General features: G+C 37.2%; 1 protein-coding gene across 2 annotated transcripts in view; it reads right to left on the bottom strand.

Annotated features, from left to right (window-relative positions):
* VAV3 (vav guanine nucleotide exchange factor 3) overlaps positions 1 to 18,161 on the bottom strand; it is a 356,625-nt gene that overhangs the window by 42,673 nt on the left and 295,791 nt on the right. The window lies entirely within an intron of this gene.

Raw genomic sequence — 18,161 nt, forward strand, 5'->3', positions numbered from 1 at the left:
ACACAGAGAGAGACAAATACCATATGATTTCACTTTCATGCAGAATCTAAAAAACAAATAAAAAAAACAAACAAACAGAAAGCAGAAACAGACCCATAAATACAGAGAACTGGTCATTCCCAGAAGGAAGAGAGCTGGGGGGATGGGCTAAAAGGGGTGACAGGGAGTGGGAGATACAAGCTTCCAGTTATGGAATGAATAAGTCAGCAGAATAAAAGGTAGAGCAGAGGGAATATAGTCAATGGTATTATAATAGTGTTATCTGGTGACAGATGCTAGCTACACTTGTGGTGAGCAGAGCAAAACATACAGACCTGTCAAATCACTATACTGCACACCTGAAACAGTGTAACATTCTGTTTTACTTCACACACACACACAAAATCTCAAGACACTAACCCTGCAATTGTTTCCCTTTTGCAGAAAGACAAACTATACTCAAAACACACTGCAACAATCAGAACATGTAATTAAAAAGTTCTTATGAGATGACTTCTTGTTGTCTAAAAATTGGGCTTATTTTTGCTATTTAACAATTCCTTCTTCTCAGTAGCTAAGACGAGTAAATAGCATTATGACTGGATATTACATGCTCACTTTTTTTTGAAAAAGAAAAGTAACCAAAAAAAAAAAAAATGATCAGCAAATATTTCTCTCTTGAAACAGTAGCCTTTTGTGCCCATGGCGCTTGGCTATGAGTTTGTGGAGAAAGTTTTATAAAGCGGAATCCAGAATTAAAGGATGAGGAGGAGGAAGAAGAGAAGAAAAAAAGGGGGAAGAGGCGAGAGGGGCATGGGAGGGGAGGTGTGAAAGGAAAGGGGGGGAGGGTCAGAGAAGGGGAAAAAGGACAGAAAAGAGAAGAGGAAGGGTGGGTTAGGACAGAGGGAAAACAAATAACCAAGCAAAGAGAAGATGCTCATTTGGGCAAAGTTCTAAAATTGTATTGCACTTGCGTATCAGGGAAAAGGTAAATGAACAAGTGGAATATTCATTCACTTATTCAACAAATACAGTAGCAATATTAACTTGGCTAGGCACTTAGGAAAATGCAAAAATTCATAAATCATTCCTGTATCCCCCTATCTTCTCAGAGCCAAGATACATACACACGTACTTTTAATACAAGGTGGAAAGGGCTAAATACTGTTAGGTGCAGAGGAGAGGCTATGGAAATTGGAAAGATATTTTCAGTATTAGGGGTTTGCCTGAAAGCTACATGGAAGAGTGGGGGCACATGAATATAAAATGTGTGGGATGTGAACACAGAGATGGAAATGGAGGAGAACATTCTGAAAACAAAATAAAGCATGAGAAAGGAACTGGGGTATAAAAATACAGGTTGTGCATAAGAAACACAGGCAGAGTCTAATAATGGCTTACACTTAGTGCACCCTTACTGTATGCTACCCACTGCTCTGAGCATTTCATAATCCTTACAGTGGTCCTCTGTAGTAGACCCAATTATTATCCCCATTTTATAGGTGAGGAAAATGAGGCACAGAGAAGTTAAATGATCACCCCATGATCACAGAGCCAGCAGTGACATAACCAGAATTCAAATTCAGATGTTCTAACTTCAGAGCTTGATACTGCCTCTCTACGCAAGCATCGGACTCATAAAGGAGGACAGAGGGACGTGGAGCTAAAAGGTGGCAGGGAACCAGTTTGACTGAGACATGAATTTATCATTGGTGAGGGAGTCTCAGTGACGCAGTTATGTGCTTTAGAAGAAGTAAACTGACATCAAGTGTGCAAGCTGGCCTGTAGATGGGCGTGGCTTGGTGGGTGACAATATCATTAGAGAACTGTATCATGGTAAGCAGGGAGGGGAAACCGGGGCTAGAAACATGATGGCACTAGAGTCCATGGGGCTTACCTGGGGAGTGGGTAAGGAAGAGAAGACCATGGGAGTTAAAGACTAGAGGAAAGTCAAGGATGGAGGTGATTACATAAGGCACCCAAAGAGATAATCTGGATGTAGATGGCAATTATACAGAGGGGAAACTTAAAGTCAATGGAGCAAGACTATCATGGAAGAAAATGTAGACAGAAGAAGATAAAAGACAGAGCTTACAGGAATTAGTGTAACCAGGAGGCAGGAAGGATGTACCAGAGGGAGGAGAATCACAGACTAGAGGGTGATGAGAACACAGTAGCTATAAGGTTGGAATGAAGTGTTACTCTCATTCAACTGCATATTCTCAGTGCTTTATTTATTTTCAGCATGACACTGAGGTACAAGTAAATAAGTATGATATTTGGGGACTGTATGCCTAGCCAGACCTTTGTACTGGATGCACTGCAATGCTACTCGTGTACAACATATACAGGTATGTGGGCTGGAGCCGTACACCAAAGGAGGCTCAGAAGAGGAAAAGAGAAGGGTGATTGTTTTTAAAAAGTAAAATCAGACCTCTGAGAGCACACTAAAGGAAATAAGTCTATTTTGCAGGGGAGAGGCCAGAGAGAGAGCTCTATGACTGTCTTTCAAAACTATAGTTGAAGATAAATCAACAAATTGGAAGATTACAGCTGTTCTAAGAATGGTGAACTGTCAATTCACATTCGTCAGAAAAAAGAACACATGATCTTCATCTATGGAAAGCAGAGTTTAAGAGAAGCAGTGATATTTCGTTGACAGGGCATGTTGGCCAATACAATGGCACCTATTTCCCTAGAACAAAACTGACACAGGTTCCCTCATACAGACTGATACTTTCACTTCTTCCTCCCCCAAAGCTGGGTTTGCACATTCCTACTCTGTCATCTCTTCTATAAAAACGTCCTCACTCTCAGGTGCAGATTTAATCTCGCCCTGTCCTCCTCCGGCACCTTCCCAGACTGTTAGTAGTACACTGCCACATGGAGGTCATTATTGCTCTACATGGTCTTCTCCTTTACTAGACTGAATTCTTCGAATCTGGGACAAGGTCAGTTTTTACGAGAGAATGCCAAATGCATAGTAAGTGTTTCAGAAATGTTTGTAATTTGAGGTATTTCTCAATCTGATAGTCCCATGTCAGTGAGTAGCATGACCTTAAGTTCCTCTTAACTGAAAAGAAGAAAATATACCACACTTTGTTTTCACACAGTCAAGCACTGAGAAGCATTGAACTGCTTCTATATATGAAAACATTCTTATAGTGGCACTGCTTGACATTTTATATAAGCAAGCAGTGTGCTGAAGAAGGTAATGTACAAAACAGAGAGAAAGGAGGTGAGAACACAAACAATTCAAGAGTGGGAGACACATTAATGAATTTTATAACTTCCGAAGGTACATGGGCCGGCCCACCTTTTTTGTCATTCTTCCTTTATAGAACCAAGGGTTCCGCCTGAAAGGCATGAATGGGAACTGTAACTGTCCTGGACAGTAGAGGCAGGGGCATGGTCATATAAGAAATGTCCTAAAACTAGGGTAAACATGCAATTTTCTGTCCAAACCAGGATCTTCTGAGAGGGAAGGGTAGCGATTAATAACTATGCCAGGACAACAGATATAAATTGGGACTGTGAGGGGTAAACCGGGATGTATGGTCACTGTATCAAAAACCATTTTGTTCTTTTCCCCTGCATTTCAAGAACACTACTGGAGTTTTCTCAGGGGAGGGAAATTTTCACTGAACAGACTACCAAGGTCATCCTGAATTGTTTTTTCCTTAATAAAATGCCTTAGCAGTGCAGGTTACATTTCTTTAATGGTCTTAGGCATCCCTTAGATGACAAAGAGGTGAGAGATAACATATCTTAACAGATGAATAAAACTGCATTTCCTCACTAATTCCTATGAGATGTCAGTTTTAGCTGTGGGGGGGGAATATGCACGGTATTCAATGATTTTCCACTTATTAAGGTAATAAGCATCCTACAACATTTGGAGGATTAAAAAACAAAGTAATGTGTAGGAGGAGTGTCTTTGCTTCCCTGGTGGAAGTGTGCGGGATGTACATTGATAATTCCTTAATGCTAATGGGTGGAGCACCTGTCAATCCCCTACGTGTGGCCAGAACAGCAGACTATAGCTAGGAAATAAGCCATTTGCAAAGCCAATGACTTTGTGCACTTTATGTGATGATCCATCTATAAAGTTTTTACTAACTTTGATGAGAGGCATGCAGCTGAATTTTCTTCTTTGCATTCCTGAGTGGGCATTGTATTCTGGGCCAGATAATCAACGTGTCGTTCCTTTCATGCCCCTTACAAATGCCAGAGATAGGAAATCTTCTTTGTTAGTTATCCCCCGTCTAATATTTGTTCTTGTGAGTCCCTTAACATCTTCAAGGTCAATTTGAAAACATTCCTCTTTCATAGTTACATGTCATCTGATGTACCATACAGTACTATCTTTATGTGCATTTATTCTGCAGGGCATTCTCTATATTATGTGAGGAGACTTTTGTAAATCTAACAGTACAGGCTGATTCATTCTTATGAAACTATTTTCTTTGGAAAGTTTCTGAGAAAATAAGTTATGGTAAGAAAAGAGGCACCTTTATAATTTTCATTAGCTAAAGTAGAACAGGTACAAAGCAAAATAATATTAAATAATAATTCATAAAATAATGATGCCTTCTGTTCTGAAAAGCAAGTTGCTTCCTGTAGAAAAATGTATCAAACTAAATTATTGATAACTTTCTCTGAAATTCCTGAACATCACAAATATTCAGATACTTCCTTATTTCTAACTGACCTTAGATTACAACTGTTTTTCATTTTTCCCCAATAAGAATCCACAGAGAACCATAATGAATTAAAACTACATTAAGTTTGCTGGTAGAAATGATATTTACAATCTACCTCTACAGAGAAAAACATTAATGTATGCTGCAATGGCAGAGCCGAAACTGCTGACAAGGATGGCTTAAAATGACAGAGGATATCCTCCAAAAATCTTAATCGTAAATTGCTGGGCTCCTAACTTTGCAAAAATGAGAAAGAATTGCTTTAAGAAAAGTACAGAGTGTCTTTGCCCTGTGGCTCATTTACCCCCTTACCACCACCTGGATTGGAGCTTTAACGCACTCCTGGAACAGCACTGAACAATTTGAGACAGATGTGGAAAGCTGAATTTAAAAGGGACAGATTAATGGTTATTTATGAAAGATTGGAAGTTTTCCCAAGTTACAATGCCCTAAACACTTTCAACGTATGCATGAAGGTGCTGTGGAGATTACTAAGCAATTTATCACACATGGGTAATGGCCAGAGCAACTGTCACCTCATCTAGTCCTCTCTGTCAGAAATGTATAGTCTGGGTATGTGGGGTAAGAAGATAGACGGGGTAGCCATGAATTATGGGAATCTAGGCAAATATACAAATTAGTTTACTGACCAGATGGATGGATGGATGATGGATAGCTTGTACCAAGCACTATTTCTGGAATTATTCTGACAGGCTTTGAGAGCACGTGCAATAGAACCAAAGGACTGGAAAAGGAGAGAAGCAGGACAAAGACCCTGTCTGAAATTGAACTTTGGTAAGGATCTGTGATCCTAGCTGCCACCATAATGTAACCATTGTTACCAGTTAAATATACATCAGTGCTAGTTCTTAGAAAACATAGAAAATCACTACCATACAGTAGGGAGGTGGCATTGGGAGAGCTCATTCTATTTCCAGCTCTGCTATAAAAGAACTGTATAACCTTAGGCAAATCTCCATGGTAAAACAAGAATGATGACAAGATCTGCCACACATGCCTCACTAGGGTAATACAAGGATCAAAGAATTAACATGTCTGAAAACACGTGATGATTGCTAAAAATAACTATTTTCTATTTTTTCCACAATACTGCTTTTTGATTATTCCCAATCAATTTTCTCACTTCTAAATTTTTTTTGTTGCTGTTCATGTGTTATTAAAATAGAAATACCTAGCCTGGGAATAATCCCACCACCCTCCTTATATTTAGACAAGTTTGCTAAGCCACAAGTAACACAGACTCCCGTATAACTTTCACCTGAACAAGAAATACTATATTCAGATAGTCCATTTCCTTATCTCAAATGTGCTAATGTTTTCATGCAAGTATACACATTCTTTCATCATTAACTGCTTCCTGTATGACAAGTAAGATGTGCATTTTTCCACCAGTGAACAACTTGAAAATTTGCCAAGCATAATGTCATAGGGTTATACCGAATGGTCATTACAATGAATTCCAAAATACTCATGCACATATACAGAAGAACAAAAACACAGTCAAGTGCTTTTATCATTTGTTAGTCAAAAGAGAATAGGATTAACTTTCATCCAGTGCATAAACTCCTGAGGTTTTTCAAAAGACTATGTAAAATTCATATTCCTAATCTAGTTAATTTGTAGTTACGTGGCTGTCATAGGCTTAGAATTCCAAATAACTTAAAAAAAAAAAACTTGTATCTTGGTCTAGAATCTTTGAAATTAAATTTATTTTCAATTTATAAGGGTTTATAATTGCATCACATCATCAAAACATACAAAAGCCTCGATTATATTTGATGGCTTTTTGAATGCACACAAGATTGTTTGTGTTTACTACATCACTGAGATTCTGTCAGAAAGAAGTGTCAAAAACTCAAAAAAAAAAAACCCTAAAAGTTGTGAAACGTACACTAAGAGAAAACCCACTAAAAGCCATAAGTTATATTTCTACACTTATTATATGTGGGATGAATATAATAGCAGAATGATACTTTGCAGAACATTTTTCTTATTATCCAAAAGATGTATTCTGTGGGGTTCCTGGATTTCTCTAGCAGGGAAGGGAATGTGCTAGTTTTTCGTGTGTTGAGCCTTCTTTCTAAAGTCTTACTAGGTAAGATATTGTACATGATGTAATCCTGAATCAAAATTTAATAAATCTATGTTTCTGGTGAAGGAAAGAAAAGAACACTTTTGATGAAAGAAAATAAAATTAGCAAGCAACAATCAATCTGAATGTAGGTAGGCCAAATCCCAAGTGGTTACTTATTACAAAATCTGGAAAGAACAAGGATCTAGCACTCTTGGAAGAAATCCTATCTGGGGAGAGGCTATATAACCCAAAAAGTAAACCAGGGCTTGACAGAGGTCCAAAATATAGAAATTCGTTTTTCTAATCCTGGCAGACAACTAATGGATGTTTTCCTATCCTTGGTGATTTAATCTTAAGTAATCACAAAGGAAATATCCTGAGTAATAGCACAATACATATCAAATGCTCACAGCAGCATTAGATATTTTTAAAGAATTTAATTTTTACTAATTACTGCTTTAATGAAAAGTGTATTGACTACCTGATAAGTATGAGGGATTATGCTACATACTAGGGGATTAAAAATGACCAAACATGGGTATTATCTTCAAGGATCTCATTCAGATTATGTTGGTTCCTTAATTAGCTTTTGCTTTGGTCATTTTCATAGAATTCTGGACTAGAGAAAAAAACCTAGGAGGTAATAATTTGATATGGATCGACAATTGGGAGCCTGATGTTCTATTCCTGGCCTTCTGACCCTTGAGTAAGTCATATAACCTTTTGTGGCTTCAATATTCTCACCTGTGAAATGACAGGGTTTGACCCAAGGGTTTTTTGGGTTTTTTTTGTTTTTTTTGACCCAAGAGTTTCTGAGGTCTCTTTTACCACCAAAGTTTTTTGCTTATATGAGCACTTTTCCTAATTACCTACAGTTCTCCAGTCAGTTACTGTTACTAAAAAGTATCTGATCCACAAATTCTTAATTAGGGATATTACGTGTCAGTAATTGAATCTGTTTGCACTTATTTATAGAAGATAAAGACATTTCAGATCCTAAATGACTTTAATTTTACCTCAGTGTGAAGTCCTCTATTTTCCAGGGTACACAGAATTGACTTGTTAGAAATGACATTCATTCATTCATTCACTCTTCAGGAACTCCAATTACCATGAACAATTAAAATCCAATATATGTTATAATCTGAGAAATTATTTGAACCAAAGTCTTGAGGGCATATGCCTGTGCACACTCTACTGAAACCCCTTGTGGTGTCAAATCAACAGTCATATCAGATGTAATTGTGGATTGGTGGTGGTCCACTGAAGGTATTCTGTGAGTGACACACCCTTGTAGTAATTATGGCAGAATGCAGCTTCTATGGTAATAAAATAACAGACGAAAATATACCACAACAGAATTTCTCAGAACTATCACCCTTAATGATGTTGCTTTCTATTGGGGAAAAAAAAGACTTCACTGTCTAAACTTCTCCTTAGACAGTGGTGTCTTCCCCTAGGTACATTATAACCTACATCTTGCCCTGTACCAAACATAGGAAATATACAAGTGAAGAGCTATTAACCAAAAATGCCCATCTTGAGAGTTAACAATTAGGACCTCACCCACTTTGTCGGGAGCTTGCCAATTCCCACAATACAGTCTGTACACTTGGAAACATTAGTGCAAACTCAGTTTATGATCTATTCAATCAAAGCCAGTTGGCAATCACCCAGGGAGAATGTTTCTTATGGGCCTTCAGTAATGTCTATTATCATCTATAATCATCTCTCCCGGGCCTCCCCTGTTCTATTATAGTCACGCTCTGCCTTTTTCTTCTTCCCTGTAATTAGGGACCCTGATTTAATGCAATATTTTGAGGTAAACACCTGTCAAAATAAAGGTCTCATGATTGCGTGACATACTATTACCAAATAAGCTGTATTATTTTCACATGGCTTTTTACCCCCACATCCACAATTTCAATTCTGCCGTGGCTTCTCCTGACTTTATACAAGGAATGGGCAAGTGGTGAGAGGAAGTTCAGAAGCCAAGTCAAGGTCAATTGAGGAACACCCTGAAACTATGCTCCAGCATCGCCTAAAAAGGTATCCCTGTGATGACGAAAACCAAGTTTGGGATTTCACAAGGAAATGCTCTGGAGCAGGATTCTGAATGGGGAGAAACACAGTTCCCAGAGATGTTTATCCTATGTTTTATAATGCCAAAGCCATGAGCCTTTTGGTATCAAGAATCAGTTTTCTTAACAAAGAAGATTTGATTCTTTTAAAAATCTTTTGTTCATGTTCTTATTTGCCTCTGATTATGATACAGCCTGGCACCTGAATTTTAGATCAGGAAAAAAATATATATATATAGTTTTAGAAAATTCTATCATAACTAATATTCCTGTGTGGTCTAGAAGAAACTAGAAAAGTCTCTTAATGTAGAGCAAAGGAAAAGATTCCTTTGAAATGATTTGGCTACTAAAGTTGCAGGGAGAGATGTCAAGGAGAAAAGACCTACTAACTCCACTCCACTGTACCTCCCTTCCCAGACCCCAGAGGGTTTCTGGACAGGTCATGTGTTACAGGACAGATTGCTTAAGGCTTTCAACACAAAAGGTCAATAGCACCTACAGCTGAGTCCACAAGTACGCAAACCATTCCCTAAGCAAAGTTTTCTGTAAACCCCTGTCTCGTGTTCCTTCCTGTTCTCCCTCCCTCTCCTTGAGCCATCTTACACCTTCCTCAACCAACCTCACTCTAAGAAAAAGGCTCATGATTTTACCCTTTTTTATTTACACTAACTATTCCCTTCAGAATTTATCATTTGTGCTTTTATGTCTAATTAGGAGTGAAAAGTTTACTATCTGATTAAAGAAATTTCAAGAACTGGGTACAAGAATTGGGAGGGCAGAGTGGTCTTCTATGAGCCTACACACGTTAGTGGGACTCTTCATATGAAACATGGGAAAGACGAAATGTTTAAAAAATTTTTAAAAACAATCATTTTCCCACTTCTGGAAAATGAAGATTATCGTTCAAATTCATTAGCCATTATACAGAAATATACTTTTTCTCCTTTTCAATTTTCTTTCAAGTTTACTTCCTATAATTTTCATAATACCCCTGTGAGTCATTTAGGTATTAAAATCCTCATTTTATAGACGAGGAATTTAAGGACATAAGGTTAAATAGCTTTAAGACTTTTCTGAGAGAACAAAGATAAATTTAACTCTGACAAGATGAATATTTTAATGGTCTTTCAGATAACATCATAAAGTATAATTTGAGTTCATAAACAATGAATTTGAAAACTTGTAAATAACATAGTATAGAAATAGCAGCTCTGAATAGCATTATTCATTCTAGACCTACCACTGAATGCCTATTTTATGCTAGGCACTGGAGATAAAGAGATGAAAGCCATGGTTCTTATCTTTCTGGAGTGCTCTAACCAGGCAGGGAGAACAATGAACAGACCATGAGGATACACTAGAAGTGTTAGGACAGAAACCCTTTGGTTCAGAGAAGACCTCAAAGGAGGTGCCCCAAAATTGACCTTGATGGGAAAGAAGGATTTAGCTAAGAGAATGGGAAGTAGAAGGGAAAATTCAGACAGAAGGTAAAATAGGAATCAATAGCTAAAGGTTTGAAAAAAAACATGTCTTCTATGAAAAAGATACTCCCCAATTGAACCCTTAATTTTTTTTCCAGGTTAAAATGAGGAAAACATATCTGTTAAAAAAAATCGCCTGGACAACTGAATGGTCAATTATAAGCAGTAGAACTGTAATCAGTGTGCCAAAAAAATATATTTTTTTTTCCACAATTGCCTTTGCTAAATATAGCAGGCATATGGAAGTAAAATTTCTTGACCTGGTAAACTAAGACAAGGGTTCACCTCCTGCATGCAAAACATAACAACAATGCTTTAGGGCTAAGATGGTAGCAAAGGGGATTAAACAAACAAACAAACAATTTTTATTCAATTTAGTTAACATACACTGTATTAGTAGTCTCAGGGGTAGAATTTAGTGATTCATCAGTTGCATATAACATCCAGGGCTCATTCCATCAAGTGCCCTCCTTGAGCCCATCACCCAGTTACCCCATCCCCCAACCCACCTCCCCTCCAGCAACACTCAGTTTGTTTCCCAGAGTTAAGAGTTTCTTAAGTTTGCAAAGGGGAAGTTAACACATTCTTGCCCCTGGCCAAGTCAAGAGCCACCCTCCCCCATCTTGCCTCTGGAAGCAGGGTAAGGAGGAATGCTTCCCTCAGGACAATCTCTCAAGTTCTCTCCAAATTCAGCATATCTTCTGACTTTTCAATTTTCCTTTGAAGCAAAGAGTTAAAAAAATTTATAAAGCAAAAACTTCTACATAAAGCAATGCTGTGTTTCCTGATTGTTCTACCAAAGAAGAACTAAACTGTCTTCAAAAATATATTTTTTTTCTTTAGAGGTGTTAAGAATTATAAATGATTCTCCTAACAAAGGTAGAATAGTCTAACATATAGAACTAAGGCAGGAGAGGAAGAATGAAGGGGGGGAAATCAGAGGGGTAGACGAACCATGAGAGACTATGGACTCTGAGAAACAAACTGAGCGTTCCAGAGGGGAGGGGGGTGGGGGGATGGGTTAGCCTGGTGATGGGTATTAAAGAGGGCACGTACTGCATGGAGCGCTGGGTGTTATACGCAAACAATGAATCATGGAACACTACATCAAAAACTAATCATGTAATGTGTGGTGATTAACATAACATAAAAAAAAAAAGAACTAAGGCAGGAGACCAGAAGTCTGAAATAGAGTCTAATTTTAATTCTGCAAATGCCAACTTACATAGATGGATGATAAATTTGGCCCTTTAAAACCACAATTCTAATTCACCCTCTTTACGGAGATTTCTGTGAATTAATCAGAATGTGTGTAAAAACATTTTCACTCCTTAGAATAAAGATCATGTAGATGCATGATTTGTAAGTGTGAAGTATCACAACTATTTTCCTAGGTTATTTAACTTTCATTGTGGATAAAAATATATATTTTTGGCACACTGATTACAGTTCTACTGCTTATAATTGCCTTTTGGTTCCAATTAGCTTACAAAATTCTCCCTGTGGAACATTTGGGTATTCATAAATGACAATGGAGCAAATAAAACCCCATGATATAGGACACAGAATCCTCATTGTTTCATAAGCTTTATTCTAAGAAAAAAAAACACATAAAGCTCTTTATTGTAAAACACACACACACACACACACACAAAGACCCCATAGATGGCATGGCATGATTTTACATTTGCTTGTTTCTTTCTCTTGCCCTCTCTCCCTCTCTCCCTCTCTGATAAGTATAATCTGTATCTCTTCTGGGAAGATAAAGTTTGTAATAGGCATAGTCTCAGCATGAAGGATGTTTTCCTTCCTTACTAAGTCCTTATTATCACATACTGAAACAACTTTAAAGCAACAGGTTTATCATCAGTCCGATGACATGACCAGAACAATTCCATATGTTATTACTCAGTAAAAACTATGCCTTACACCTGCACTAGGAAATGTACTCTAAATGGCCAATTTCCTCTTTTATATTCATTTCACTTGAAGACAATGTTATGAAACTTTCAAGGAAAGAGAAAGAAGACAACAAAGACGACAAAGTGTTGCCAAAATGAATCCCTTCAATGCAAGGACCGTACAGAGAATATTTTTACAGCTCAATTGTCAACTCATTGTTTGAAAGAAGTTATAATGAAAATGCAGATACCCACTCACTTTGATAGCATTAGAAATTACTGTTGTTATAATAATAATACAGACTATAATAGCTATTCATAGAAAGTTCCTGATAGAAAGTGGAGGATAATTTGTATTCTCTGGACATAGAGTATGTAGAAAACATGACAGTCTACAATAAAATCCAACTTTCTACACTACTGAGTAAAGTGATTCACTTGAAAAAACAGAGGAGAAAACAGTTTAGTTTTAAAAGCATAATTTCTTGAAAATTGCCAAATAAGCCAAAGCACTTAACTAGTACAAAAGACATTTTTGAAATTCAAAAGCAAAGTCACTGTAATATTGCAATAACTAATCTAGATTGTTATCCACAGTTTTAACTTTACATGTATTTGTAACAATATGATTTTAAAAGGGTTAACACAAAACTCAACATGGAAACCAGCTGCATCACCTATCCTGAGCTTTGATCATTCCTTAGGTCATTAAACCACAAGGTTAGAAGCCAATTGTCTTTTTTTTTTTTGGTGATCAGTACAAAACATGAAGTCAGACACAAAGTACTTGGACGGATGAATGGATGAATAGTGGGAGCTACTATTTAATGAGCACTGGGCTAGAACTCTTTCATATAGCATTTATTTTATTCTGTATGCATTTTACAGATGATAAAACCAAGAGTAATCCATGTAAGGTCATGATGCCAATAGATGGCAGAATCAGTAACTACTACTCAGCAAAATGAGCTACAATTTCCTAAATTCTAACACAGAAAAGAAAAACAATTTATTTTTCTGGTGCTAATTATGTACAATCTCAAATGAGACCAAACCAACTGGGTAGGGTACAAAAAGGAGGTGCCTAAAAACTATCTTCTCAGAAGCAATTAAATACATACACACACACACGCGCGCGCGCGCGCGTGTGTATCTCCAGTGCAGAGTCACGTCCTTTAGGATGCAAACCATAAAGTGCTTGTCTTCTTTGAATATGACTATCAACAAAGTAATGTACATGGATCCATTGTAAGCACACATACAAACTCCTATAACTTCAAAGGATCAAAACAGCAACATTCTTTACACATTTAGATCCAATACAGAGGAAAGACGTTAGTTCAGAAATTTTTAAAACATGTCATTCTAAATCATGCCACTGAATAAGTACACAGAGTAAGTACACATCCAGACCAGTTTCCTAGATATACCTTCCATATGTACAGTCTGTAAAACAAAAGCTGATTTTATCATGATAGCTTTGGAGAACTGCAAGATGTGAATTATCTTTTGAATCAAAGAAAACACTTATATATCAAGTTCAGTATGAAGTCTGTAGCAAATATATTTTAATTGCAAACTAGTTCTTTGAAAATGTTCCCTTTATTTGGTAACTATCAGACACAAAGTACTGAGTTCACTGTAACAGCTTATCTTGTAGCTATGCTTAATAAGTTGGTTTGCTACCAATGACCCATGAGTCAGCTGGGAATAATGTCATAACTCCATGAACTCAATTGGATCACCCTAGTCAATGACTTCCATTAAATTTATCTAGGGTTCTGCTGAACCCAGACCAATTGTACCCTGATCTCTGGAAGTGGGGTTGTGTGTTGACATTATTGCGAAGCTCCCAGATGACTCAGAGTTGTGAGCACAGCTCTGGTCCAGCCCTTGTCCTGTAACGAAAGCCACGTAGTGATTAACTTGACCCAAGCCATATAGCTGGTTGGCTACAGATGCATGACTTTGAGTCAGGTTTTCTCACAGTACCACTGCTCCTTTCAGTAAGGCTAGAATCTGTTGGCTAAAAAAAGCTAAGTAGTACACATAAGACAATTCTGACTCATGTTACATCCTTGTTGAAAACATTAGATGAACTTTTAATTTATCTCTGAAAACTCAAATATATTGCTAGCTCCCAGCAAGCATGAACGGGTCTTCTAAAGACAGGAGACACAATATCAAACCAATAATTGGAGTTGATAATTGAAATGTGAGCAGTGTCTGAGTAGTGAGTATAGAGTTGACACTCAATATATATTTGCTGATCTGAAATAAATGTGCTAATTGTTTTTCTCTGCTGTAGACGTTAGCCTTACTTGTTCCTATTTACGATCCTCTCCTCAACAGATATACATTTTGTCATACAATGGTCTCATTTCTCTTATAATTTTCCTGAGAGTTTCCAAAGCCATTATACTAACATCATACAAGAAAAGCTTCATGCTTCCAGGCTGTTAAGAGGAAATGACAAATAATAATGTCTTTCTTATCATCTAAAAAGAATAGGAGGCAATACAATTTAGTAAAAAGAACACTGGGCTTCCAGTTCTTCATGTAAGGATCTTGCAAGTCATCACTCTGCTAACAAGTAAAACACTGAATAACTTGGAAAAAAAAATCAGCAATTCTTCTTGGATCCCTAAGAGAGAGAAAGACACAAGACAAACCTCAGCCCCCAGGACTGGAGAGACAGACCGACAAACACAGGGAGTCAGAGCTTACCAGAGCAGAGACTCCCCAGCAGAAACTGCTGTGGGATCCAGTGCCAAGGCTGGGCTAGGAGAACCTGAACCGATATTGACAAATTGCTGAAGGTCCAGCGCTTACAACTTTGAGAGTTAAACAGTCCAGGGGGACCAGTCATAGGGGAAACCCACAGTATTGTAAGACTACCCTTAAGAGCTTGGCCAGATTCATAACAGTAAATATGAGAAAAATCCCCAGCTTCTGGAAGAGGGAGGGGAAAAGGCACTCTGCTTTTTTTTTTTTTTTTTCAAGATTTGTTTGAGAGAGAAAGCAAGCGTGCACGCATGTGAGTCGGGGGAGAGGCAGAGGGAGAGGGAAAGAAGCAGACTCCCTGATGAGCAGGGGGGAGCCCCACATGCAGGATTGGCTGTCATGACCCTGAGATCATGACCTGAGCTGAAATCAAGAGTCAGATCCTCATCCCACTGAGCCACCCAGGTGCTCCCACTCTGCTCTTAATAAGATGTGCCCTCAGGAAAAACTAGTTAAAGGAAGCCTGACCTGCTGGGGTATTATGAGAGTCTAACTGACCCAGGGCAAGGAAATAGTCAGCTCTAGCTCACTCTACCCATCTTGTCCCAGCATGGCAGGGAGAAAAAAAAAAAATGACAAACAACACTTGTGAAGTTCATTGTCCAGAGGCATAGGCTCACTAAAACAGAAATATATCTGGGAAATCCCTAAATATTTGGAAACTAAATAATGCACTTCTAAATAACCCATAAGAAAGTTAAAAAAAAAAACAAAGTATTTCAAGATGAACAAAAATGAAAATACAATCCATATCAAAAATTTTTAGGAGGCAGAAGTAGTACTTAGAAATTTATAGCACTAAATGCCTATATTAGAAGAGAATTCTCAAACAAGTGAGGACCTTAATAGAAAAATAAGAATAAATTAAACCCCAAATAAGAAGGCAGTAATAAAGAACAGAGCAGAAATCAGTGGAATGAGAAATAGAAAAATAGAACCAATGAAACAAAACCTCATAAGTTCAATAAAATTCATAACCAACTAATTAAATTGATCAAGAAAAAAAAGCAAAGACAAATTACCTATGTCAGAAACGAGAGGTGACACTGCTAGAGTCTACACAAAAACTACTAAAGTTCACTCAAAAAGAAATTGATAACCCGAATAGCCATATATTTATGAAGGAAACTGAACTGTAATTAAAAAAAAAAAAATTCCTGCAAAGAATACTCCAGGTCTAAAGGGCATTCCTGATAAATTCTATGAAACACTTTAGGAATAATTAATGCTGATTCTAAAAAAACTCTTTCAGAAAATTTAAGAGAAAGGAATAGTTTCCCATTCATTCTTTGAGTGTTAAACTATTACCGAACCTGAACAAAGACATTACAAGAAAACAATAAATAAAAAGGACAATATATCATAACAAGTTGGGGTTTATTTCAGGAAAGCAAGATTGGTTAGACATCGGAAAATTAATGTAATACACCAAATTAATAAATTTAAAAAATGATAAAATCATTTCCATTGATGCAGAAAGAGCATTTGGTAAAATCCAACATGCATTACTGATAAAAACATTCAGCAAACTAGGCCTAGCATGGAACATCCTCAACTTGATAACAGGTATTTATAAAAAACTACAGATAACCTCATAACTAATGGTAAAGGACTTAATGCTTTCCCCTCCTAAGATCAGAAATAAAGCAAGTATGTACCTTTTCCCAAATTCTGGTAAACATTTTCCTGGATGTTCTAGCCATTGTTATAAGGCAAGAAAGAAATAGAAAGCATTCAGATTGCAAAGGAAGAAATAAAACCATGTTTATTCACTGACAACATGATTGTCTATATTTTATTTTTTTATTTTTTTAAAGATTTTATTTATTTATTCGACAGAGAGAGACACAGCAAGAGAGGGAATACAAGCAGGGGGAGTGGGAGAGGGAGAAGCAGGCTTCCCACTGAGCAGGGAGCCCAATGTTGGGCTCGAAACTAGGACCCTAGGATCATCACCTGAGCTGAAGGCAGATGCCCAACGACTGAGCCACCCAGGCGCCCCTGATGGTCTATATTTTAAAAATCTGCTAGAATTGGGGTGCCTGGGTGGCTCAGTTGGTTAAGTGTCCAACTCTTGATTTCGGCTCAGGTCATGATCTCAGGGTCGTGAGATCGAGCCCCGTGTCATGCTCCATGCTCAGCAGGGAGTCTGCTTGAGATTCTCTCTCACCCTCTCCCTCTGTCCCTCCCCCGACTCATCACTCACTTGCTCTCTCTCACAAAAATAAATCTTTTTTAAAAATCTGCTAGAATAATTCTAATTTAATTAGAATTACTATAAGTGAGTTTAACAAGGTTGTAGGTTAAAAGATCAATTTCCAACAATCAATTATATTTCTATACACTAGCAATAAATAGAAAATTAAATTTTAAAGCCATCATTTACAATAGTATCAAATGAAATATGAAATAATTAAGGATATATGACAAGAGATATGCATGTCCTTCACTCTGACAACTATAAGACATTGCTGAGAAATTAAAGACCTAAATAAATGGAGAGATATATCATGTTCATTGGTCAGAAGACTCAATATTGTAAGATGTCAGTTTTCTCATACTGATCTATAATTCAATACAATCCCAATAAAAATTGCAGCAACCTGCTATTGGTGAGATAAGATGTCTCCAAAATTCATATGAAATTCAAAGCACCTAGAAGAGCCAAAATACCTTTGGAAAGAAAAAATCTGGAGGACCAACACTGTCTGATTTTAAGACATTATTTGTTGCAATAATCAAAATAACATTGTATTAAAGATGGAGAGAGATCAGTGGCACTGAATATAGAATCCAGAAACATACCAACACATACAGACAACTGATTTTCTACAAAAGTGCAGAGGCAATCCAGCGGAGAAATACTGTCTTTTCAACAAATGGTGCTGGAACACAAGGATATCCATATGCGAAAAAATGAATACCATTCTTGAAAAAAATGAACACATACTCAAAAATAACTCAAAATGGACTATAAACCTAAATATAAAGCCTAAAACTATAAAACTTCTAGAAGAGAATGCAGGAGAATATCTCTGTATCCTTGGGGTAGGCAAATATTTCTTAAATACAATGCCCATATGCATGATCCTTAAAGTAACAAATTAAACTCGACTACAGCAAAGTAAAAACTTCTG

Source organism: Zalophus californianus, chromosome 4 (assembly GCF_009762305.2).
Source record: "Zalophus californianus isolate mZalCal1 chromosome 4, mZalCal1.pri.v2, whole genome shotgun sequence".
Classification (NCBI taxonomy): domain Eukaryota; kingdom Metazoa; phylum Chordata; class Mammalia; order Carnivora; family Otariidae; genus Zalophus; species Zalophus californianus.